The sequence below is a fragment of the Anguilla rostrata genome, chromosome 2, assembly GCF_018555375.3.
Source record: "Anguilla rostrata isolate EN2019 chromosome 2, ASM1855537v3, whole genome shotgun sequence".
Classification (NCBI taxonomy): domain Eukaryota; kingdom Metazoa; phylum Chordata; class Actinopteri; order Anguilliformes; family Anguillidae; genus Anguilla; species Anguilla rostrata.
The window spans coordinates 11708158-11734580 of NC_057934.1; the positions used below are offsets into that span (position 1 = coordinate 11708158).

A 26423-nucleotide genomic window follows, 5' to 3' on the forward strand; every position below is an offset into this window, starting at 1 on the left:
GACACTCAGAAACAGCTAGCCAGGGAAAGAAGGAAGACAGCTGATCTGCAGAGAAGGTGGGTTCAGTAGAGAATTCCACTGAAATTGGATAGTGACCAATACTGAGACAAATAACAAATGATTCAATCTGTTAATCAGAGGCTGAATACAATCAGTCAGGTGCTGCGAGTGTGAATTCACTGGACTGGGTTCCAAATTGCTGAAAGTTTTTGTAGGGTAAAGACTAGAGACAGAAATCAACAGGAACATAAAGAATCTGAGGCTGAAACACGCAGATTTGCTTCATGTAATTTAGCTCACTAACAAACAATTGCCTAATGTTAACATGCGAAAAAAAAACTTTACATCACATTAGCCGAAATATGGTTTTGATACACTACTGAATCAATTTTCCCCCCACCCATAGTAAATACTGGGTTTTGCCTGAAATGCATTTGTTGGTTTTCAGGCTGGATTCACTTAACGAAAAGTTGGCTGGATGTTCCCAGACATCCTATTGGGCACTAGGTGAGTTCTGGGCCCTGTTGAATAGTACATCCTGTTACGATATAGGATTCCATTGTGTGGTTGTGTCCCATGTACTGGGATGCCCACAGAGCAGCAACAAACTGGGCTTAATGTCACCCAGGGAGAGTTTCAGTCAGATAATTCTGGTGTCATTGCAAGCATGCAAGTTCATCAGACAGTTTCAGTCTAATACTGGCCTCAAGTCTTTCCCTTATACTTTAATAAATTGTCATTTAAGATTTATTGTCTCCTCCCTGGTCATTTTATGATCTGTCCCTTCCAGATGCCACTGCTCAGGGAGGTGGTCAATATAATTCAGAAAGATCGGTAAGTTTTTTTTAAAAATTTTTTTATTTTTTTAACACTGTATCTGTGATTATAACTGTGAGTAATTCATATAATTCATCATAATTGGTGGTGCATCAGAACTGGAGGTGCAGTCATCATTTGAACCAACATATTTATTTGAATGGATTTGGATGTTTGAAATAGTTAGTTATTAGCCTTGTCTGACACTAAATATCTGTGAAATGTTTGATTTCCAATTTTTAGTTGATTTATTTGATGAAAAACTAACATGAATTTCCCTTCCTTTTCCTACAATTGAAAGGCAGTGGATCAACACCGCCAAGAGAGACAGCCAGCCTTCAGAGCCCGTAGAGGGAATAAGAAATATTCTTATTAAAATGATTAAAAAAGTGAATATTTGTTAGTGTGATTATCATTATCCTGCATTAATATAAGGGAAAAATATAGTTCAAGAGTGAAATATAATCTGGTTTAGATAAAAAATGCTAATGTTTCTGGTTTTTAAAGATATTGGTTTTAAAACAAAGTGAATATTACTTTACAAACAAAAATGCTTTTGAGAAAAAGTACATGAAAATCAAAACAAGGACCAAAGTTTAAAATAAAAGGTGTAAAACATGACCATGCTTAAATGAATTGACGCTTGAGTCAATTGAAATGCAATGTGAAGGCTCCTTTTAAACAATATATACTTTTTGAGAATGAGAGTGAGTGAAATGCACACTACTTATTAGTCCTAAAGTTGTATACATTTTTCTTGGCTTCTGTCTGTAGGAAAGGGTTGCAGCTCTTGGTCCCTGTAGAAGATGAGATGTTATGCTAAGTCCTCCTCAAAAATGCTAGCATGGGAGCAGGCCACGCCTCCTGAACAGCCTACGTCCCTTCTACCACAAGTCAACAGGAAGCCAGCGAGACCAATAGCAGCCATTTCAGGTGAGCCAATTCAGGCCATAACAGTTGAGGTCTTTGTCAACCGTCAAATTGAAAAGCTGTGTCAGTTTTGGTGTTTCATCAGCAGATACCCAGCCAAGGAAAGACATTTTTTCAAAATACCCACAATCATGATCGTATTATATACAGTGAGCTCCATACTGGGTATTTTAATACATTTTGGTTTCAACATGTAGAAATGGAGGGAATGAATGTATAAAAATGTGCTGTAATTTCTACATGTTGAGAATTCAGTTAATATATGTGCATTTATTGAATAACAAACCATAAAAGTATATATACACATTTATTTTCAAATTTTACCAGCAATAACACAAAAAGATGAGTTTTACTTAAAAAAATTAATAAAGACATGAGTTTTCTTGAAAAAGCCACTTTTGGCATCAAATACAATTGAACAGCATTGTTTTAGTTGGAGGTGGAGGGGTAATGCAATAGAGTGAAAAATTATCTACCTTACGCTTTTTTTAAACCATAGGTAACCCAAAACCTTCAGTGCAATTAAAATTGTAATAAATACGCCAAAGAAGAAGCAGTTAGGCTAGATCTACAGTAAACATACTGTGGCAAGAAGGATATTCGCATTGAGAAAGCCTATGGTTTCAAGGTGCATTGTTCAGCACACACTTAGAAGGGTTAGCTGATGGGCAGTAATGTTAACAGGAGAACACCAGGAAGATGAAAATACTCAAGACATAACTTGTGTTGTCAAACGAAAGAAACCATCATAAAACTGCACCACAACTACAGGAAGAACTCAATACAACTAGAGTTAAACCAGTTTCCCCGATACAGTGAAATGGCGACTATGATCTGCTAGTCTAAAAGGATGTGTATCTGTGAAAGAACCCTTTCTACGCGCTGTTAAGAAGTAGAAAATACTCCGGTGAGTCAAGCACCATCAACACTGGACCAAGAAAGATTGTGATAAGGCAGATACACACCCTTTCTGACTAGCAGATCGTAGTTGCCATTTCAGAGAAACTGGTTTCTCTCTAGTTGCAATGAGTTCTTACTACGGTGCAGTTTTATGACGGTTTATTTTGCTACGCCTCAAGATATTTGTGCAACTGGCACCTACTAATGGTAAACAAACACAGAGTTCAGTTTCCCTGCCCAGAATAGAGTTATTGGGACATATCCCTGGAGCCAGGCCTTGGGGTGGTGTCCGCAGGCTAGCGCCTGGTGACTGAGCAGCCCGCGTATCTCAGCCGGGCCAAGCCCAAATAGATTACGTGGGACAACCGAGTAGGCCCACCAACCGCAAGGTTCAGGGAAGGGATCGAGTGCAATGCCCATCAGGCAGGTGGAAGGAACGGGGTCGATCCAGGTGTCATCTGCCCAGACGACAGAAAGAAGGAGCCGGAGCTGGTGTGTGAGGCTGAGAGGTGCCAACTAGTTGGGCTCACCTCTACTCACAGTGTTGGCTCTGGAACCAAACCCTGGATCTACCCAGTTTCTGCCCCCTTCCGGAAAGGTATTGCACCCGATCCCTACCCTGAACTTTGCGGGTGGTGGTCCCACACGGTTTTCCCCATGTAATCTTTTCGGGCTTGGCCTGGCTGAGCTATGTGGGCTGCCCGGGCGCTAGGTGCTTGCCTGCGGATAGCACCACCAGGCCTGGCTCCAGGGATGGGTCCTGGTAACCCTATTCCGGTCAGGGTAAACGGAGCTCAGTGTTTGTTTACCATTAGTAGAGGCCAAGTGAACAAATATCTTGTGACGTAGCAATATAAACCATTATAAAACTGCACTATATTAAAAACTTAATGCAACTAGAGAGAAACCAGTGTGTAACAGTGAAATCTGCCTTTTCACAATCTTTCTTGGTCCAGTGCTAATGGTGCTTGACTCACCGAAGTCTCTTCTTCTTCTTAACAGCGCGTAGAAAGGGTTCTTTCACAGATACACATCCTTTTAAACTAGCAGATCATAGTCGCCATTTCACTGTATCGGGGAAACTGGTTTAACTCTAGTTGTATTGAGTTCTTCCTGTAGGTGTGGTGCAGTTTTACGTTGCTTTCTTTTGCTAGACAACACAAGTTATGTCTTGTGCCTCTTGATCTTCCTGGTCTTCTCCTGTTACTACTGCCCATCACCTGGACCCTTCAGAGTGTGTACTGAACACTGAACCTGGAAATCTTAAGCTTCTTTGCAATTGCTTGATGGGAACAAACTTGCAACAATCTGCTTATTTGGTTCCACACATCTAAGCCTAACTGTGTCATATTTCTTGCAACAGCCTATTTTACAGGCTAAAGGTTCTAGGCTACCGGTGATTTAAAAATAATGAGTTAGTTAAGGTTTCAGTCAATTTAACAACCTCTCCATCTCTCTCCCATCCCTCCACCTCCCACATTGTAAAATAATTTGTTCATTGTAATCAAAGACAAAGAAGACTATATTGAGGTCATGACTTAATATTATTTAGTAATATTAGTAAGTTATCTTTTTGTGGAATTGTTGGTAGAAATTAAAATGAATACTAGTACTTGGGTTTGTTATTCAAAAAAAGTGCATCAATTTAATTGAATTCTTCTATACTGTACAATACATATTTGTATATACTAGAAAAAAGTAATTACAAGGTCATAGCAAATACATTAAGCATTTAAAGGATGGTTAGGTGTCTATTGGGAGCTTTTTATCTTTTAATGCTCCCTCTACTTTGATTAAAATTAAAGATTGAAAAAATGTGTATAGCAAAATGTTTTCCCTAATAATGAGATCTCCAAATAATGGGTGATAATTGATCCGACCATATTTCATGTGTATAAGGCCATATGGTTCATTAGACATTATGTAAACCTTAAATTTTCATTTTGCCTAAACTTAACCAAATACATTTAAATGGAAATAAAACCAATAAATAAACCAATAATCGTGCAAATGACTAACTAATACATTCCTATATCAAACCAATGTACATCATAATCAAACCAATAGATGCATAAATAAAAAACTAATATATGCACAAATGACTAACCAATACATGCCTATATTAATGCTATATGAAAGTGAAGCCAAACAATAAACATAACAAACAATATAATATATGTCTATGTGTGAATGACTAACAAATACATGTGTATAGCAAACCAATATAAATGTAAAGCAAACCAGTATATATGACAATCAAACCAACAGATGTGTAAATAATAAACCAATATAAAAGCAACAATGACAAAACATTTGCACAAAACAAACCAATAAATGCGTAAATAACAAACCAATATGCAAGTATCTACGTCAAATCAAAATATATGTAATTAACAAACCAATCATCGTATATCAAACCAATATGCATAAATGAAAAACCAATAAATGCGTCAGTGATAAACCAATATAGACGTAAATGACAAACCAACAAATGAGTCAATGAAAAACCACTACATGCGCAAATAAAACCAGTATATATGCCAAGCAACCAAAACATAATGGATTAATATGGATTATTTTTTCCCTAAATGGTGTCCCATAGTCTATGGAGGTTTTTGTAATATCTGATTAACCATATGGCCTTACAAGCTTGACTTGTGGTCAGGCCAATTCTCCATTTTTTGAAAATCTCATCATCAGGAAAAAAAATGCAAGCAGATTGAGCACATTCCAAATAAATAAATAAATAATAAAGCTCCCTATAGACACCTCAATATAATATAAAGAACACAATACAAGTTTAGGGATTTTGGATTTTTTCTTTATTTGAAGAAACATAATACTATCATGATGGTTGGTATTTTTTATTTGTGATTTTTTTTTAACGAAAGGTCTTTCCATGTTTATTTTAAAACTGGGTATCTGCTGCTAACACAGAAACTCTCGTGCTCTGCAGTTTTCTGGTTGACAAAGCCCCCAACTGTTGTGGCTTGAATGGTCTCACTAGAAATGACTGTTATTAGCATAGCAGGCTTCTTGTTGCCTTGTTGCAGTAGAGCTATGACAAGGGCTGTGAGATATTCAGGGGTGTGGCCTGCCCCCTTGCTAGCCTTTTCTCGATGTCCCCATCTAGCATAACATTTTAGCTTCTGCAGGGAGCAACAGCGGCGGCCATTTTCTCTGGACAAAAGCCTTCGCAGAATCTGAGCAACTTGAAACTAGCAGGCATTTTACATCTCACTCATTCTTCTTCTAAAAAAGTATTTTTGTGTCTGAAGTTGTATTCACTGTATAGCATGAAATATTAAAATTAGACATTTTTCATACCTTTTGTTTCAAACCTTTACCACGTGGGCTTGTATTAGCTGTATTTAAATTCTTGAAAAAGAAACTCATCAGACTTTTTGGAATTTAATTTAGCTTTTTCTCACCTTTTTTGCTTCTAAAGTAGCATTCACTTTGTTTTAAAGCTTCATGCTGAATCAACATCTATCAATGACCAATGATTGTTTTAATGTATAACCCTTTATGCAAATAAATTCTTTTTCCCCAGTATGTCTTTGGCCTGGCCTAATTTATTACACACTAACATTTAAAAGCACCTACAGAAATGCACCAAAAATGTGTAAATCTTTAAACAATTCCAAAGAGACACATCAAGAAACATACCAATGGGAAACACAAAGGTCTAAGGTCACCCGAGCACCTGAATGGAAACCGGACAACTGGGGGGAATAACTGAAACATGGGTGGGTCTTTGTAGGGAGAGCTAAGGAGAATTAAACTTTTTTTCCCCCCAAAATCTAGCTTTCTCTTGCTCATTTCTCCAAACATACATACTGCACCGCTAATGTCCAGTCATTCCGTTGTGATAAAAGCCATTTGAATTCAATGAGGTAAAAATGTAAATCAGACAACTCACCTCAATAAAGAAGAAATAATCAAATTTCCAGAATAAAGAACAGTTTAGTATAGCTTCTTTAAACAACTATCTACTGTAAGTAACAAGCTTACAGAGAGAATATCATTATGTGCTAATACCCCAATGTGAAGCAAATGGCAATTTTATTAGCCTGATTTGAAATGTATTTAGAAGGCTGCTTAGAACACCATTTTATTGAGCCTTGAACTCCACTTTTCACAATGAAGTGCAATTAATTGTGATTAATATGATTGATTATGGCTGAGCCGCATCTGCATTTGTCACGCTTGGGCTCATGGGAAAAGACGTGATGAACTGCACAGAGCAGCACTGATGTTCTAATTAGGGCCCCCCGGAATCCATCAAAAAGAACACCTTCAAAGCCATTTCTTATAATATTAAATGTGAAAACTGACACCATTCCATGCAACTCTACCTTCCTCCCTTTATGTTAAAGGGTGTAGCTGTGATTAATCCCTGGACTCCAGTGTACAGTGAGGCAAGCCATTTCAATCTTAAATTCTGTACTAGAATTTCTAGCCTCATCCTCAGTTGTCTTTAAGTGGGATGCCGTCGGTGGGAGTGTCCTGGAGGCAAGAAAGGAGGAGTGTTTTCTGGCATTGTCAACATATTCATCCATCCATTATCTATACCCGCTTATCCTGGGCAGGGTCGTGGGGGGTGCTGGAGCCAATCCCAGTGTGCATTGGGCAGGAGGCAGGAATGCATCCTGGACAGGCCGCCAATCTATCTATGTCATCATATTGTCATTGTCTAAACAATGCCTGTAGTCTCTCTCACAAAACTACTTTAAAGTAGTGAGTTTTATGAATGTGTCTCGCTCTGTGCAATGAGCCTTTCGAATGATTAAATACACAAGAGTGTTTTCTTCATCAACAAGGACACAACAGTCAGTTATTTGTCACATGCTGATGAATGAATTTTGTATTTGAGTTTTCTTAAATGAAAATATTGCATGTGTCCATGTCATCAAGTGCTGACTAAGATGTGGTGTTCTGACTGATTGTGCCATTTAACTACAGTGTCTGCATAGTCACCAAAACGTTTCACTATTAATCTTGAGTTTAAACTATGGTTCTCTTTATCAAATGTGCACATTCTCTTTGTCAAATGTGCATATGTTGTGCAATGTTGTCTTACTACTAGAAGTGAAAAAAATGTGACACTAGGTTGAAAATAAAATCGTAATTAAAAGTAAATAATGAAAAATAAGTATGTGCTACAGGTGAAATTAAAGCTATGTTTTTATCAGTTAACATTAATAAAAGTTTTTTAAGACAACACACAGAACACCCAGTCAGCTTTAACCATGTTATGTTTCGCATCATTAGTGTTGACCTATCAGCTTAGGATTCTGATGAAAATGCTCAAGACATCCTAATGTATACCACACATATTTTACAGAACTATGTAATGGCAAGAAGAAAGAGACACCTACTGATGTATGGACAGTCATTACATTCCCTCCTTGGAGGGATGCAACTTGCAACTATGACTAAACCCTGTCAAAATATCATCTATGTAGCAGTGTCAATCAATAGCATTCACAATGCTATTTACTTTGAGCTCACCCATGTTAATATTTTCTTCATGTAGGGTAAGAGTACATGTTTTGTGAGCACTCTTTTTCGTTCAAATGCTGGGGAGTGTATTTTCAGCAAACCAGAATGGTTAATAGTGGAATGTGGAGAAGCAAGCAAACCTAAGGGAGTCTGAAGAGGGTAAAAAATCACTATTTTGTGTCAGCTTGAAAACAAATCAGTACAAAAATCTTACTGAAATCATAGAATTTAGGTGGCAGCCATCTTCATAGTGAGAATAAATAGGGTAGAATGACAAACATGCTTCTTTTTTTCAGTAAAAATATGATTGGACACTTTAGTGTGCCTTTGAGAGTAGAAATTGTCTGAAGAATGTTGAAAGACCAGTCAGAATTCTTTGAGGCAAGCAGGAAATTATACATGTGTGGTGACAGGAACACATCCACAAACATAAATTAGTGTCTAGAGTAAGAAGAAGGTTTGCAACAATTGTATTTATTCAAACACATGGGGATTTAGAAACTGGAGAATAATAAACATAAGCACATAAAACACTTTTTTGTCATTCAATGGAGAGTCTCTGGACATCTCTGGGGGAATAAAGCATTGAAATTTTTATTTTTTTGGTTAATATTTCTGCCTAGGTTTCTTTGTATCTATTGTATTTGACAATGTGAAATTTTGAACTCAAACTGTTTTGGCATTACAAAAAAGTATTTGTATATTTTTAAAGTGACAAGTTCTACGGAAGGTGCTCTGCAAGTATAAAGTGTCTGAATCAGTCATGACTCTTCCTTCAAAGTAGAGGGCGAATGCCATATCAATATCATTGCAATATCATTTGTGACCCTGATAACCTATCCTTTCATATATTGTCGTATTTTCAGTTTGTTGGTTGCATAGTGTAGTGATCTGGCTAGACAGTAAGGTTTCACAACAGACTGGAGGTGCAGTGCTTTTGCTCCCCTTAGGGCCCTACATTGTATTTTGGCTGGTAAACAAGAGAGGGAGGCCATGACATGGAGGTACTTGGGCTGGTTATTGATAAGAAAAGCAGCAGGACACTGTATGAGCTGGATGGGCCTGGTGGCACATACAGGGAGACCCTCTAGAGACTTGCATGATACCAGACCATTCCTGTAACGTGTGTGTGTGTGTGTAGCTACCCAATATACCCAAGCATTTGTCATTGGAAGCTATCATTTTGATAAGGATTCAAATGGACTCTTTCTACAATGTTAATTGATGAGCTAAATTTTTAGAGAATTTAAAAAAGATTTTCCAGAATAATAACCTATATAACTGTTGCAATAAAAGCACAGAGAACCCTGTCCTTAACACAATAGGGGCAATTTCACATTTACACATTTGTTATGAAGAAAATAGATAAAAATATTTATTTTCTTCATAACAAATGTGAGGTGAGATTCCACGAGAAGCTAATGAACTTCTAGGAAACTTCCAATTTCCATGACTAGTACTTTCAGGAATGTTACCAGAGGTTCCGGAAGTGTTGCCAGATGTTTCAGGGTTGTTTTAGAGTGGTTCTATTATGTACAGTATTAATGATGCAAGATCACCACATATTTTGTGATAAAGTAGACATTTAAATAATACATTTTTGGCAAGTGCACATTCAAATGCAAGTTCATATTTCACCAAACGGTCTCACTAGTTATTTATATATTTCCCTTTTTTTGCTATCTTCTGTATTCTGCAAGGCAGATGGCAGTGCTTCCAAACTGAAAGTACTCAGGCCTATAATTAATTGTAAAAACATTTAAATATATTCACTGCTTACCCATTTCTTTAACCTCATTATCAGAAAGAAGTCATTGTTACTCTCTTTACTCTTTTAAAGGTCCGACTTACATGCTTGTTTAGCTTGATTGAACAAGCTTGAGCTAACTAGATCATATTAATCTTAAACAGCAATCTTATCATGAAACAGAATAAGACCACCTTGGATGACAACATAAAATGAAACCAGATAAGGACAGACTAAAGGGCTGATTCCTCCACAGATAATCTCAGCATCGCAGCAAATCTGATCAACAGCCTACAGATTTTTGTCTGAAGGCGTTAATTGAGAGGCTTTATCATTATATCAATATCTGCCACAAAATTCAGATTAATCGTGTTGCCTGAACATTTGAAATGGGTATTTTTCTGGCAGTCTTAGAGAACTTCCCTTGATCTGATTACACTACAGCAAGAGCATGTTTGAGGTTGATACATTTTAAAATTTGGATACTCAAACACTTCTGCGTAGATCAACATGTTTGCCACTGTTCAGTTGGTGATCTTACAGAATAGGTTTTGTGAAAATATGATACAAAATGTCATTTCTTATTTTTACTTTAGCACTTAAACATTTTGAAAGCTTCTGTGTTACAACAGCAAAGAAGCTCAATTTCAGTACTTTTGTCAATTCGTAGTTAATTTCAAGCTACACATCCTGTCTACAGTAGTTTTTTTGAGGATTTTGTTTTCATAATTTCTGATCTCACCACAACCTATGCCTATAAAGCCGATTCATCTCCGTACGCAATACATTTAATGTTTGAATATATTCTGCTCAAATTCGGCATGTATAAAGTTTGTAGAACTCAGCATGAAGTATTGTTAAAATCTGTATATATATACACATATATACACACATTAGCATACAGTTTTTTTCCAGTTTTTAACAGAATGAGAGCAGTTTAGGTCACATAATGGTGCACATTTAATTCCCTCCCCTGTTGCATGACTGCTTATGTTAATGTTAAAAGTTCATTGTAAATGTTAAATATGTAATGTAGTTCAGGCTGAATTTGTATGCAGCCATTAATAACATGCCATTTGAGTGCAACTGATTTATTATTACTTTTAAAAATTATTATTTCTTTCCTAATGTGGTATTTTTAACTGTGCCTGTGGAGTCACCACAGTGCTAGCTATATCTATTTAAGGAGCATGGTCCCCGAAGCATACACATACCTTTAGTGTGTTCACGTGCAAATCAGTAACCATTTTAAAAACAGAGCACAAAGCACTACAGGAGGGCAGGAGTTAGAGAAGAGGCATATATATCATTGCTGACAGTCGAGAGCGTATGGGCACCTAGCGTGTTATTGTGAAGCACTAATGTAGTGCTAACTGGAGGTGTGCTGGCTGACATAAATCAATCATACGTCTGCCCGTAAAAAGTCAATCCTGTTTTCTCAGTGCAATCCTCTCCTTCATTGGCTTACAGTATAACCCACACCTGAACCTTCTATGACCAGGCATAGAGGTCTCACCCATCTGGACCGATCAGAACAAGTTAGCTCACAAAAGGTGATGTAGATTTTCCAGAACATCAAGAAAGTCAGATTGTGCACATATCAATCACACTTGGAATGGCCAGTGAATTCTGGTCATAATGCAATCACAATATCTTCCTGACTGTTGACAAATGCGTTCTAAGTGTATGTTCTCGTGGTATTTTTTCTCAGTCAGACTGGGAATTTTACATGTAGATACTTCCAGGATTTTTTGGTTGCTTTACAGCATTTGTAGGTGTCAGTAAAACATTCTCATTAACCAGTACCTTTTCACCTAATTAGAAGTTGGACTGCTTTACTGATTTAGACAATTGAGGTTTAACCACAAAATAAGTTGGAAGAGTCAATCGCAGTAATCACCCCGATCTACTTTAATAGCCTCTGCGCTTTAAGTCAATAGAAGAGTTGAAAAATAAATTAGAAGCTGATCTGAAAAATCCAAGTGGGCAAAGGTAACTTTCAAGCTTTCAAGCACGGAACAGCAGGCTAAGGGTGATGACTCCAGGGCATGATAATAAAAGCAGGTTGAGAATCAAATCCCAAGTAGGTTTTTTTTGTTGTTTTCTTTGTACCATTTGTTTAATTTCCCTTGATTTCTACAAAACACTTCATCACTCCAGGGAAAATTAAACTGAAAATTATTTATTTATGCTTGTATCTGATTACAATGGATGAAATGCTTCATGTTTAAACATTGATGTCCTAAGCCGAAAGATAATCACATTGTATAATTTCTTGTTTTTCATACAAAAAATAGAAATATTTATTTATTTTTATACGTGCAAATATAATTATGTCTATAATACTGTGCAATATATCAATTCATGGATAAATACCTACACTTTTATTCCATTTAAAATATTAATAATTGAAGTATGTTGTGTGTCTATAGTGAATAATGCCCCAATTATAGTTTCAAAAATAAAACTTTTGGAGGTCAGTATTATGAAAAATAGAGCTACATTCAAATTATGTTGAGTGCAATTAAGTTCATGACTGCAGCTTTTGGACACCTCTGTGAGTCCATTTGGATCCAAATATAAGTGGTGAGATTAATAATAAGTGCAATCAGAAGTTTAATGGCCAAGAAGACATTGTTTGTGCTGTATCATTCATAGAAAACCAGCTGCCGGGTTACATCTTGAATTATTTTCCATTGAGGCATAGGAAATTCCATTGTGATCACTGGCATTATTGAAGTGCATACACATGCACTTTTGGTACAGGCTGAAATATAACTGTGAAACAATCATATCTACTAACAGACAGTTTCTTAACATTCTTCATCCAGACAGGATGTCAACTGTTGCAAAATGTCATTGAGATTCCACATCCACTTAAAGCTCTCCTCAAATAACACAAGGCAACTCATGATTTTCATCCACAACCAGTTGCTTTTTCTCCCATATCAATACTGTTTATGACTGTAAATCCTGTTACTTGAGTGAATTTGTTAAAGCATGGTTTCTTTTTGCACAAGCTTCCTATTTGAATAAACAACAAATGAGGAAAATCTACTCTTAAAGAAAATGTTTGGAACCAAAAGGAAGCATTTATAAATTTATAAAGTATGAGGATATCTGAATTTCCATTCTTTCTAGATTTAAGGAATTGTATGAAAAACAGATAAGACAGTGCTGCTGTACTCTATACCTCAGATGCACCAGCACTGTTAAAAAAATATATTTCTTGTTAATGGATATTTTTTGCATATTGCCCTCAACCCTGTATTTTTGGTTCAGTCGCTTGCCAGCACTAAACTGACCTCCCTTTCACAAGTTACCAAAATCTATACAAAAAATGGGATTGTATAAAATAAAAAAAAGCTATAAAATACTCAAAATACTCCCAAGCATTCTCCCAAGTAGAATTTAATTATCTTTATGAGAATGCATGCACAGATGCAAAACGATGAATGATCAAACCTCTGGGATTACAGAATATTAAACAGTTGCCCACAAATTTGCAAGCTATGGTGGTGCACTGCCTGCATCGCTGAAGCAAGAGCTGCCTGCCTATGTCAGGGGACCACGCTCTCCCGCACAAGCAAACAGGGAGAAATAAACAGCGCTGCTCTCACTCTGAATTACCCCGTGACAGTAAAATCAGAGATGAGCAGCAAGTCATATAATCCATATAAGGATGATGAATGGCAGTGGCGAGAGAAGGCAGACCTTGTCCATAATAAAATACCCTTCTCATCTCTGTGACCTCTCCTGGGGCTCGGCATGATCCCGTCGTAAGGCTTATTCTGACGGAAAGACCCAGACTGATCAATGCCTTCCCGTCGCTGAGTGGCTCGACCGCGCTCCAGTTAATGTCACAACGCTAGACGGGGACCTTTCAAAAGCAGATAAGCCCAGTAACCCGGTGATAATATTAGGTCAAGGCCAACGCAGGCAATGAATGCAATGGGGAAAAATATTAATAAGTATGACTTCAAGGACTGTCGGGATGAACTAGAACCGGGACGTAACAATGTGTAAGGGTGGAGTCACTCGGTATTCTGTTTTTGGAAAGTTCTGTTAGTTGTTACGGAAAATGTAATAAAAATTTGTATTAAAAATGTGTCTACTCGGGGCTGCTGGGTAGTTCACTCGGTAAAAGCGCCGCTTGCGTAGCATGAGTGAGCACCACGGTCTCGGATCCTGCCAGTGCCCACTGTGGCTGGCAAAACACAAAAGGCTTTGCATCGCCAAAGGGACAAATGGGAGGGATTCAGTTGGTGGGGATAGTAGTGTTCATTGCTCAAATGCTGATGGCCATCCGGTTGCCTGTGCTCTCTGCGCACGTGTATGATTGGGTCTCCTCCTTGGGTGTGAAAAGAAACAGCTGGCTGGCATTGCATGATTAGGAGAAGCGAGAGTTCTACTCACTCTCCCGAGCCGGCAGCAGGGGGCATATATGAGCATGCTCGAGCAGAGTTTGCAAAATGGACATTCCAAAATTCAGCTCGAATTAGAGACGCCAATTTCTATTTTTTATTAATTGTGAAATCAGAAATAAATACCATTAATGTATTTTGGAAAAGCTGTCTTATGGGTGTTCTCTTGAACAGAATGAAGAGGAGTACTCCACCTTGAAGAATTGTTAAATTAAAAATCATTGAAATGGGATATCCAGTACATAGCTCATCAGTCTGTACTGAAGCTAAAGTAAAGAACTTTACCAGATGATCCTATACAATATACTATACATTGAAGAAGCACTACTCCCTAACAAGTGAGACAAATTAATATTTTACCGACACCTTGAAAACTCCAGAGGTTTTTGTTTTCGGAGGTCATTAAACTGGTGGCTCTGTTAGTGAAGCTGACAGGTATCGGTGCCCCATGCTGGTTGCGACCCGCGGAAGCCCACACTGCTTTATTTAATGCCACCCCTGAGCAGGACGGTGACACTTCACACCACATCCTTTCCAGCCTAGTGGACACAGCAGGTCACCTCACCCCGTCTGCCCTATAGCTCACAGTGAAAACATGCCGTCTGCAGCTCTAAACTTGAACAGCAGAAAAGGATTTTGCGTGCCAGATTGAGAATATTGTGCCCTGTTGGAGTTATTCCTTAAACTTCTAGGATTGTGGAAATGTTTAATCCAATACTCTTCCATCCTACGAGAGTCATTGAGAAGTACACAATTTCTCAAAGGAGGATCATTTTTATTTAAGGAATAATTTTAAATTTCATGCTCAATAACTTCAGCTCAATGAAATGATTGAGAATGGCCTAATGCAGACATCATCTGACTTCAATCCTCATCTTAAATGCGTGGCCCTTGTATAATTGCTTGAACACAGAATAAAGGCAAAATAGAAGTCTTTTAGTAGATTATGGGTTCTATATTTTAAGTAACCATTATTTTCAATGGTTTTATCTTGTCAGTTTTTTATTACTCTTCAAACGTTTAATGTTGCTGAAAGTGAGAGCTTTATTGTAAAGCATTTTGTGTCTTCAAAAGCACAGAATAAATATTTCTAACTGTCAAAGCCTTTTTTGCTTCCCCTGTAACTGGTGATAAAAATATTTTATATTTACTTTGTCTACCTTAAGTTTGGAGAAGAATAGGCTGATGATAGACATAGGCAAATAACATGATATGTCGGCTAACACCTAGTAGGCACAAGATATTCAGTCATTGATGGCACTCTCTCTCTCTCTTTCTGTCTCTCTCTCTCTGTCTCTCCTTCTCTCCCCCCTCCTTTTTCCCTCACTCTAAAAAAAACTCTATTTGAGCTGTGCAATGATAATGCCAGACACAGTTGTAAATATCCCACCTTCCACTCTCTCCTTACCATTCACCTAAGCTATTCAAATGGCCCACTCAGGGTTGTGATGTATTGCATTAAGAGGGCTTTGCATCAAGGAGATAAAAAGAGGAGGAGAGGGCAGATTAGGACACAGTAGTCTAGATCTGAATAAATAAGCTGTAGCTTGCCAACATAGAGAAAAAATAACAATGGATGCGCCAGCTTCTAAACACTTAATACTGTCCGCCATGATACAATGAGGGTCCAAGCCCACATATTCAAAATGTAGTCAACAGGTGCGCTGCCCTTCCTGGCTGAAGCGTGAAATAAATATTTTGCCCGAGTTAGACAGCTGGGTGAGTTGCTTGTTTGACAACTGTGTAAATGAATGCCTAAGGCAACAGTATTGGAACAGGGGGGGAAACACAGCCTGTGTCTCTTTGCAAATCTCGCCGTCCATAAAAATAAATTTACATTCTTAGCCACACTCTGAACATCAAGGGCAAGCCTGAGGCACAAAACCACGGGACTGCTATTTGAGGGGGCAACGGGGAAGACTGCCTGACAGACCCCCTCTGAGGGGCATACTCACGGGTGTCTGTTGTCAATCAGAGGTACGCTTATAGAATCTTGGCCCTTTTCCGACACGAAACGGCACCGTCCCATTATCTCACATTTTGTGCGTTCCTCAAATTCACATTTTTGCAGTCAAAGAATTCTCAGAACGGGAAGCCCCTGAAAGCAGTCAGCAGCCGATGAAGTGGCATTCTAATCATGTGAGATCTTTACACTTTCCAGACCTGTATGATTAAGATCTTTTAAATCCACTGTGATTACTATAAACAGCATAACGTTTCCAGTTAACACATCAAGCTAAAGCACACATCAAGCAAAATACATGACCTCGTGGTGCCACTCCACAACGTTTGAAATTGAATCTGGAGTCTCTTGACGATGCTATTGTTAACTGTGACAAGGAATCCCAGAAGGCAACACATAGCTGGTAGTGAATCATGGTACTCATAACATAATGGTTGGAGAACTAGCCTTGTAGTACAAAAGTTGAAGGATCAAATTCCTTTTGGTGCATCATTGGCAATATTATTAACCAGAATTGCCTCAGTTTAGCTGTATAAATGGATTATATGTTTAAAAAAATTATGTAAGCTATTTTGAATAAAAGCTTCTTGTAAGCGAACACATAACATAAATGGGATACTTCATTTGCTACTCAACAGTGACTCATCTGGTCAGTTGGGGCCTACAGTTAATCAATTAATTAATCAATTCATTAATTTCACTTTTTTCGTTTGCACACTCAAATAACATTTTGTTTTACAGATAGATATTTCACAGAGAAGTGCCTAGTTTTTTGGGTCAAGCGACAAGGGTGCATCAGGAATCTGCAAAGCCCTTTCACTGAAAATTCACCAATTACCTATTGTACTGTACAGATGACCTTTTTCAGATGTTTGATTAGCCTTACAGACCAGAAATGTGACATTGTGTGACATAGTATGAAAATATTTGTTTAAAGTTTCAAATACATACAGTATATTATAAAATTGAGATTATAAATTATTATAAATTCCCAATAATATGATTTGTTGGAGCATGCACTTACTTGCAAAAATGTATTGCATTGTCAGCCTTATGAAAGTAGGACTCAGAAAGCATAATTAGATATGACATTGTATGAGAAATACACCCCTATCAGGAATCAATTGCATTTACACTATTCTCTAACCAGTGCATTTAATTGTCCATTGAAAATGAATGATGATCCATACCTCAATTACTAATGAAATGACCTCAACTTCCTTGAGGTGCTGTTGAGGTTGGAATGCAGGGGAATCAAAACACCAGTACACTGTCTGGGATTCATGCCTCCATTGTAGAGTCTTGATAACCTAGAAAACGAAGTAGAATTTTGATCACCCATAAAATCTGACAGAAATTTGCTGGGGAAAATGTATCAATTTTAAGCAAACACTTAATGGAGAAAATGAACATTTTATTATTTCTGACAATTGACCAGATTCTATTTTGTCTGTGGAGTCATTACGAGGATAAAGTTCCATGAAATAATATTGCAGTGCAATATCAAAACGTTTTATCGTCAACATATTTTATTTTTGTAAAATAAGCATAACAGTTATTGTATTCCACTTCCTCTTACATTTCTAAGGTGTAGAACCTATTTCCTGTTTAGAATTCCACATTGATTCAAAACTGTTTGGAAATGTTTTATTTCGGACTGTCTTATGGCAGACAGCTAATAAATTTCACAGAAATGTAAATTTTAGGTAGCTACCCAGCAAAATTTAAAGGTCCTACAGCTGAGATCTACATAAAAAAATAAATGTGTTCAGGTTATCTTACCTGGCAGTTCTATTTATACCTCCTAGAGCTGCATTCTTTAAGGAGAAACATCACTCAACACATAAGCCAGCTCCACCTCTCTGACATAAAATCACTCACTCAATTTTATTAAAAAGTAACATGCAGTACAAGTGAGCATGTTGACAAAGGTATGCTTAAATACATAGGTATAGTAGCAATTAAAAAAATAATATGCTTCTACTTGTATTTGAGGTATAAAAGGTTGATATTCTACATTGCCATACATATTCATTTTCTTGTTGCTTGTTTTCTTTTTATTATTGTGATGCCTGTGCAATTCAGTGTACCTCTGCCATGTGGATAATAATAAACTTGAACTTGAGCTGTTTAGGTGCAGCAGAATTGGATGCACAGACACAAGCTTATAAGCCTATAAATACAATTGGCATTCATAGGTTTAGTATTATTATTAGTATTGTTATCATGGTATGTCTTAAGGTAATATCATTTATTCATTAAATGCAAGGCTGCTGACTGGGAACATCCTGTCTGCTGTACAACTGTGATGCACCACAGGGCAGCCATATCAATTGATCAATCAGTGGTATCAATTTCTGTCTTTTCATCAAATCACAGGCATTCCTATCCAGACCGACTTACGTAGAATGGAAGGCATTGAAGGAGCGAGGTATCTTTGCCGTTCAGGTTAAGTGCCTCGCTCAAAGACGTCTGGTAGCTGGAGGATCTGCAAACAATGCGCAGTAATGTGGCGCTTTGGAGAGCCACAGTCTACGGGAGAAGAAAACCCGCCTGCGAGTAGCAGAGCTTCAAGAGCACCTGCAGGTGGTAGCTCGTTAGAGGGGTTTAAAGGGCGTTCTCAGGTTTTCCCCACTAGCAGTTTTTTTTCTTTTTTTGGCTTGCTTGGAATCGCTGCAGGTTGCTTGCTTGGTTCTTTAAGCTTTCCGTGGTGCCGCCTGGTAGCGAATAGCTTCTTTATCTGTAAAAATGAGTAAAGCTACAGAACCTTACTTCTGGTTTGACAAAGCTTCTTTTTTTTTTCTTCTTGTAGTCTGGGTACAATCCTCCATTAACCTAACTGTAATACAGAACGTATATCAAGGTTACTTCAGGGTACCTGACAAAATGACATATGGGCCATTTTAATTATATCTGAGTATCAACTCACAAAATCTGTGACCAAAAATGAATCTATTTGGCAGATACCATCTGTGTAAAAATGGAAAACTGGACCATGTCATTCTCTCCAGCAATGGTAAAAGTTATTTTAATTTTTAACATTTTTTATAGAAAATAACCTAAATGCATTATTCTTCATGTCCACAATGCACATCCATCTATTTATGCACCGAGAACCTTGATTATTAATCATTATGTTAAATCACCAAGCACAGCAGTACCTCTCCATTTAACTCAGGCGTGCCTCTAAAGCACAGAAAGCTTTCAACTCATTAATTCCTGTGGGCTTCATCCAGAGGAACACTTCTTTGTTCTGACAGAATTGTCACAATGTATCTGAATCAGTAAATTTAGATTTCAAAACTGCATTAAAAACCCTGACCTGAACTTTTCCCTTGCAGTCTGCTGGTGAAAAATCTCCTGAATGAAATAAAACTGAATTCTGTATTTTTAAATGGTGCTAGAATTTAGTTCTCAACTTTTTTCCATATGAACCCACTGTAGATTATGGGCATGGTAAAGGTTCTTGCACCATTGCATTGCCTAAAAAGCTTTGATTTTAGGGTACAGCGGTGCTTTTTATTTTTAGTTAAAACTGTAAGATGTTAAAAGTACAAAAGCTAATATTAAATATCTGCGACTCAGTTATTCGTTTCATTTTTCTCTGGTGCAACAGAATATATTTGTATCTTATTACAATAAATAAATATATATATGACTTTCATTTTCAGAATAATACCACACAATGATATTCAAATAATACAGATTCAGGAATTTTCAGTATATTACTGTAAGTATAAATGATCGCAGTCATGTACTAAATGTATGCTTCTGTTTTACAAATAAATCGGGTTCCATTCAAAGTGACAGATACATCCAGGGTGAGTTTCTAGAAATCCTGATTTCCAGCACATAATATCAATGATTTTTAAGAGGAGACATGTCCTCATATCTGTAAGTTCAGAAGATAGTGGATATCTGAGGCTTAGAGTCTTTTAGCACCCTACTGTGACTGAAAGATCGCATTTAAAACCATTCCACATCTTTCTGCCTGAAACAAGTTCAATAGGCCCTGTGCTCAAAATATAGAAGGAAAACATGAAAACATGATTCACATCTCATAGCCTTAAGGTGTTAATTCTTTTCTGCTCTGTGCCAATAGAATTAGCAGTTCCAATATTTGTTGAGGGTATTTGCCAATATTGCATTCATATTTGTGTTCATGAATAACTAATACATCATTAATTGCAGTGTGCAAACTGCTCTATGATCTTGGAAATACATTTCCACATAAAAAAACATAGCAAATTTGGGATCATTTAAAAGATAGACTACATGTTTCCCAGCAGAAATTTACCAGGTGTATATATTTCATTAAACTGCATACTGTTGATTTTGACCATTTGAGAAAACATCAAAATAATAATTAAATGTACCCATTCATAATTTGCACTAATTCATAATGATATCAGTTCATAAAAGCTCCCATACTTACAAAGAAGTATACTCAAACGACTGATCAGAGTTTCCGTTTCCCTGTGCAATTACGCTATAGTGATTAACCAGGGAAAGTAGATGTTGCATTTTGATATGGCACCATGCTTTTGCAAACGCAGCACAAACTTGTTACTCAAACACATTAATGCTCACTGATGTAAGATAAATCTTTTTCAAATCCTGTGATGCCTACGAAAGCCTTTTGGGGTCATTAAAAGTTAGCAGCTCTGGGAATATGTGTGTAAAGTCAGGGACCAGAGTCCTTAAGAGTCTCTTTAAAAGGAAGCATCAAAATCAGTTCACAGCAACAGTAGAACATGCAACTGAAACCTTACACAGGGTGTCCTTACAATCATCCCTTGTACAGGTACAGTATCTGACCTAGAACTAGCCCATTAAGCAAGGCCAAACAAGTGAAAATCTAAACTAGGACACTGTTGATAGGCGTTAAATGTGATCATCCAGCAAGAAAATAATAAATATAGCTTTGTAGTTAACACAATTACCCAGCTAAAAGGCATCCACTCAATGACAAAAAATCGATTTTCTTACCACTTTAAATTCACATAAGTACAAATGAAGAAAAAAAAAGAAAACCTTTTACATAGCAATGAAACTATGAACTCATGCACTATGAAATTGCACAAACCTTAATATGCTGTTCTAATTCCAAATTATACAGCATACAGCAGTACTCATCTATATATTGCGCCGCCCCAACCCCCCATTCCCAACTGCTTCCATATTTCATAAGGGACATATACACAAGCTTGCATGCACACACACACACACACACACACACACCACGGAAACAGGACAGCCCTGAAAAAATGACTCTATAGCAGTATTGACCATGGTGCTCCTCATATGGTGATGTGCTTGCTGACTGTTGTTCCAACAAATCTCTCAAATGATTGCATTTTATGGGCTTTTGATTTAAAATGCAGTCTATGTAAGAGGTGCCCTGAATAATATGCTTTAAACTGAAGGGGAAAGAGCTATGCTGTTTTAACGGTGAGGCTGTTATTCAAAGTGTCTTCAAAGACCACGGAAACGCAATTCTCACGAGCTTCAATAATTATAGGGACACGCAAATAGAGAAGCAAATAACAGAAAATAAGTGTTAGGCTGAAGAAGAAAAAAAACAGGAATGCTGAAGCACACAGCAATGTTTGCTGTAACACTGTGTGCCAAATTATAATCATGATAATCCATCAAAGAAACTTACAGTACATTATAACAGCACAGTAGCAACCTGCTGATGGCCTAACATGCCCAGTGTTCAAAAACGAGTAACTGGCATATCACTGTCGACTCATTCAGACGATGGAAACGTTGCATACCTGCAGCATTGACTTCTGTTACTAGCCAGTATGGGGCACATTTTTATGCACATTATTTATCAAGATGTATATTGTATGTCACATGAGGTCACACATAGCCAGCCACCTAGTCACAGTCCGTGTGCATTCTTGTTTAAAGCAAAGAACCATCTTTCTTTTAATGGCCTGCTACCCAGTAAGGTTCTAATGCATTTGTTTGGCATTAATCAATAGCTCACACAGGCAGCTAGCTGGCTGCCTGATTTTCATCATTATCTTTCCTGGTGCCAAGAATTGTACAGCCATCACACATCTCTCTTATACATGTCTGCCCCATCTGATAAGAAAAAGCCCCACCCACATGGACTGTGGGGCATTCTAGGTGAAGGGGATGCTTAAGTTCTGGAAATCAAGCAGATGTCTGAACAGATGAGCTTTTAGTCAGCGTAAGACAATGATCAGTAATTATGCTCTTAAGTTCAGGAGGATGTATGGTTATGTTTTTTGGTTTATCAGGCCAAAAGCCAGTGAAGAAACAGAGACAATGACATTTTAGGAAAAACATTCTGGGACCCTGTTGTGGGTCACTAAAATAATGCTCTGAGAAGGGAAAGGTGCTGTATAGTGTCATTGATAAGTCCAGAAAAAAAATCACAATGGGAATCGATCCAGGGATAAGGAAAAGGAAACAGTCCTCATCGATACTGATATGCAGTTAATGAGAGGGTTATGGTGAAGCAGGCCGCTCTCATAGTGAATTTACAAATGCCATATTTTCTCTATGTTAGTTAGTGCAGTTAGTGCAGTTCCAGGAAAAGCAGGTTTCACGCACCACAGCTTATGTGCTTCTTCTTAGAAAAAAGTAGCCTCATTCTCTAAAGAACAGGCTCATCCTCCTGATCTAAAGGCCAGTTGCTCCCATAGGAGTCATTCCTGCTCCCAAAGAACACACCGAAATTGCAATTAATTGAACTGTTAATTTGATTACAGTTTTAGGGCATAGTTTCCAAAAAATAACTGCATGAAGTGAATGAGTTCTTTTCTAAAAATGGGATCATTCTTGGTTATTCTTGAGCAGATGGTCTGTTCACACGATTAGCCATGTCTATTTCATCTTCAAAGCACAAATTATTTTCTGTTAATTATTATTTTCAGATAGGATAGCCTGGATGCAATGCTATAGAGTTTAGAGATGTAGGTATCAGAAAGAAGAAAGATCTGAAGTTCTGCACTTTCTTGTGAACCCATGATGGATCAAATTGCCTCCGAGCCGTGTGGAGCAGTGAAGCTGCGTGATCAGTGGGTGGCTATCTTCTGGGAAAGATCTCATTTCAAGATAGTTCAGTTCATCATGGAAGTTTGCCAACAGGCTTAATGAATGTTAGAGAACAGGAATATTACCTTTAGTCTGTTTAGTGAAAATAACAGTATAACACTAAAAAAAGGGGAAAATAAATGAGAAAGGGCGAAGAAAATGGCTCAGAGATGATTAAGCCAGTGCAACCACCCACCACCGCAATCAATGGGTTGAGGGCAGTGAGAAAGCAACTAGCTGGAGAGTTGAAAGTGCAGCAAGAATAGCAACACTGCCTGGGGTAATCCATATTTGAGAAAGACTGGAAAGAAATGAAGAGCAAGAATGCATGGGCACAGTTTAAACTGCCCTTCATAGTGCTTGTTTGGCATTTCCAGAGACAGACTGTAAAGGTGAAACTATCAGAGGGGAAAAGTGGTGGCTTGATTGAACTGGAAAGATAACAACAGCGGAAATATAGTGACGATTGGAGGGTGTGTTCCTACTGGTGGTTGGGTTAATTATTTGGAATACTGTAGAGCCATATATTGAAAAGCGTAGCAGTAATTATAGGAGGAGGTGGAAAAAAGCAGACAAGGTACATGTCACACATCATGTGACACCCCTGGGAAGGAGATGCAGCAGTTATGGGTTTTCACTGTAATTTACCACAGGAGCAAGAAAGCACACACACAGACATGAAAATAAATAAGCGAATATTTTCACCCTTCCCCCTCACATTCTCTGGACGAAAACAACAAGCTAAAACAAATTAAACTCTGCAACATCTTTTCAACTCGCCGCTTCGACATTTCTCTTATCTCTCTCATGTCATTTGTTTCATAAACACTCAAACTCACTGTCTCTCAAGATGTTCTCCTGGTCTCAGCCCTGTACTGTGGAGAGGACCGTACTTTTCAGTACCTGGGCTTTCTTGATGGACTCAAACACGTAAACTCCCTGGTGCTTTGTAGGACTTTCTATATATTGATTGTCAGCTTCAACTAATTTATAAAACAGATCTACTCCACTTCTCCATCCTTTAAACACTATGTGTAGACAGCCTACATGGATATAAAGAGAGGGCAAAGGTCTCAGTGCAATATTAGCAAAGAAAAAAAATATTCAATTTTCATATTAGAAACACTGTACTACTCAACCATGCATGAATCTTTCCCCTCCAGACTGGGTTTTTGCAATGCCTCACTATCTGACAGTTATGCCATTTGTACAGTTTTGGCAATTTGTGTTCTGCAGAATAATTTACTTTCAGGTTATTTTATTTCTTTCTTTGGCCTTCATAATGGTAAATATTCTATTTGTTCATTAACATGCAAATTTCTTTATACATTTTTTGTTTATTCTTCAGAGCATTTCTTATGATAAACTGTAACGAGGCATAATGGTGCACCATCAGGACATCTCTGAACTATATTTGAAAACCTAGCTACATTATATTTGCAGACTGTCTGTTCTATCATTTTGTTACATACAAACACTTAGCTAGTGCATTTCTCTAAAAGCGGGATATGCAATCATCCTTGAATACCCGCTTGCTTTTCTTGCAAGCTGACAATTGTTCAGTTATTTTAACAACCTGGCTAATTGTGAAACTGAATCATCTGTTGTTGGTTTGCAAGTTGAGAAGTAATTTTACATTTTCATCCCCCAATATAAAATGGAGTTATCATCCAATATTTTTGAGTGTTTTCAGGAATGAAAATGAATCTGAAGTTTAGATTTGGTATTACATATTCATTCAACTGCATCATCCTTCATGCAAACCCGTTCCTCTGTCAAGAGCAGTTTGGAAGTACGTGGGGAATGGCACAGAGGCAAATCATCTCTCAGACAGGAGATGAAATACAAAGCCTTAAAAATCAACACTTCTGAATGAATATAAAATAACTGCACAGCCTCCCAGGCTCTTTATTCTCTCTCTGTTCTTCTGTAGTAAAATATATGTTTTTAGTACATTTTGTGCAGTGGAATTAGTGGGGTCACAAGGCTTTACACAGGAATGAAAAAAGGCTTGTGTGAACATCTTGCTGAGCTGTGATGAACTTCTAATTTTGTTTAACCAGGAAGCATCATTGCAGAGATTGAAATCTCTTTCACAAGAGCCCTGGGAGAAGTAAATGTATTACGATTGGAGAAAGATTTATTAGTCAAAGACTTCTTACACAGTGCTTTATCCACTCAGATATTGAGTTAGTCCGTTCATTTATCGGTAAAGGGTAAATAGGTTCTAAATCTTCTTTTTTTTCTTTAATAGATTCCCATGCCCATTTATTTCACCTGAGGTAAAAATTTGTATGCATACAAGCCAGAAATGTCCCATACTATGCGAAAGTACAATAGGATACTTGTAAAATACTTACGATTATACTTAGATATTCCCATCTGTGTCCGGGGAAAGGGTTGAATTGACAATTCTCATATGGCCCCCAGCTGCACATCTTCTGTGAAATGGGATTGCAGTTGAAATGAATTGAGGACCCCCTCCTTCAAACACAGCTCATTGCTTCTGCCATCATTCCAGTAATCCATAAAAGCCTCACGGCTCGGCTTTTCATTCTATATATCATGGGTCTGCAGTCCTGGTCCTGGAGAGCCACAGGCCCGGCTGGTTTTTGTTTTCAAATTAAAATCGGCAAACCAGTTCAAATTCAGTAAACCAGATGAGTCGAGTTACCTTTGAAATCAATTGCTTTAATTGATTCAATTAGGCTACGAGTATCAGCTGACTATGCAGCTCGCCAGGACCAGGACCAGGTTTGCAAACCACCCGAATCCATGCACACACTCAACTCAACTCAAAGTTTTTTCTATGAAATGCACTCTGTGAAGTGCTCTGCGAGGATTTCTTTGTTAAAAGCAACATTTGATAGGTTCATTTATCTTTAAAGTAAAGGTTAATGCACCAAATCTTACCGTCAGCGAGATCTCAGCTTCGAAGCCCCCAAAATGATCACGAAGGAGCTCTTAAGCTTAAGTGAACTACAGTTCCCCCAGCAGCGTTCCCACCAAGTAATGAAGGAAAATTGATTTCCAAACTCAGTGTCACTGCCGACATTCATGAGTA

General features: G+C 37.7%; 1 long non-coding RNA gene across 5 annotated transcripts in view; it reads right to left on the reverse strand.

The window, feature by feature from the left end:
• The window catches only part of LOC135246549 (uncharacterized), a 43880-nt gene extending 17893 nt beyond the window's left edge, over nucleotides 1-25987 (reverse strand). For 4 of the 5 annotated variants that reach the window (XR_010327778.1, XR_010327775.1, XR_010327764.1 and 1 more), the window contains exons 1-2: nucleotides 25720-25987; nucleotides 17476-17595 (exon numbers count right to left, since the gene is read on the reverse strand). This is a non-coding gene — a long non-coding RNA (uncharacterized LOC135246549). Of the gene's footprint in view, nucleotides 1-6211; nucleotides 7156-17475; nucleotides 17596-25719 lie in introns of those variants that run through there. The other variant, XR_010327758.1, reaches the window with a different exon arrangement.
• Between the last annotated feature and the right edge of the window lie 436 nt (nucleotides 25988-26423).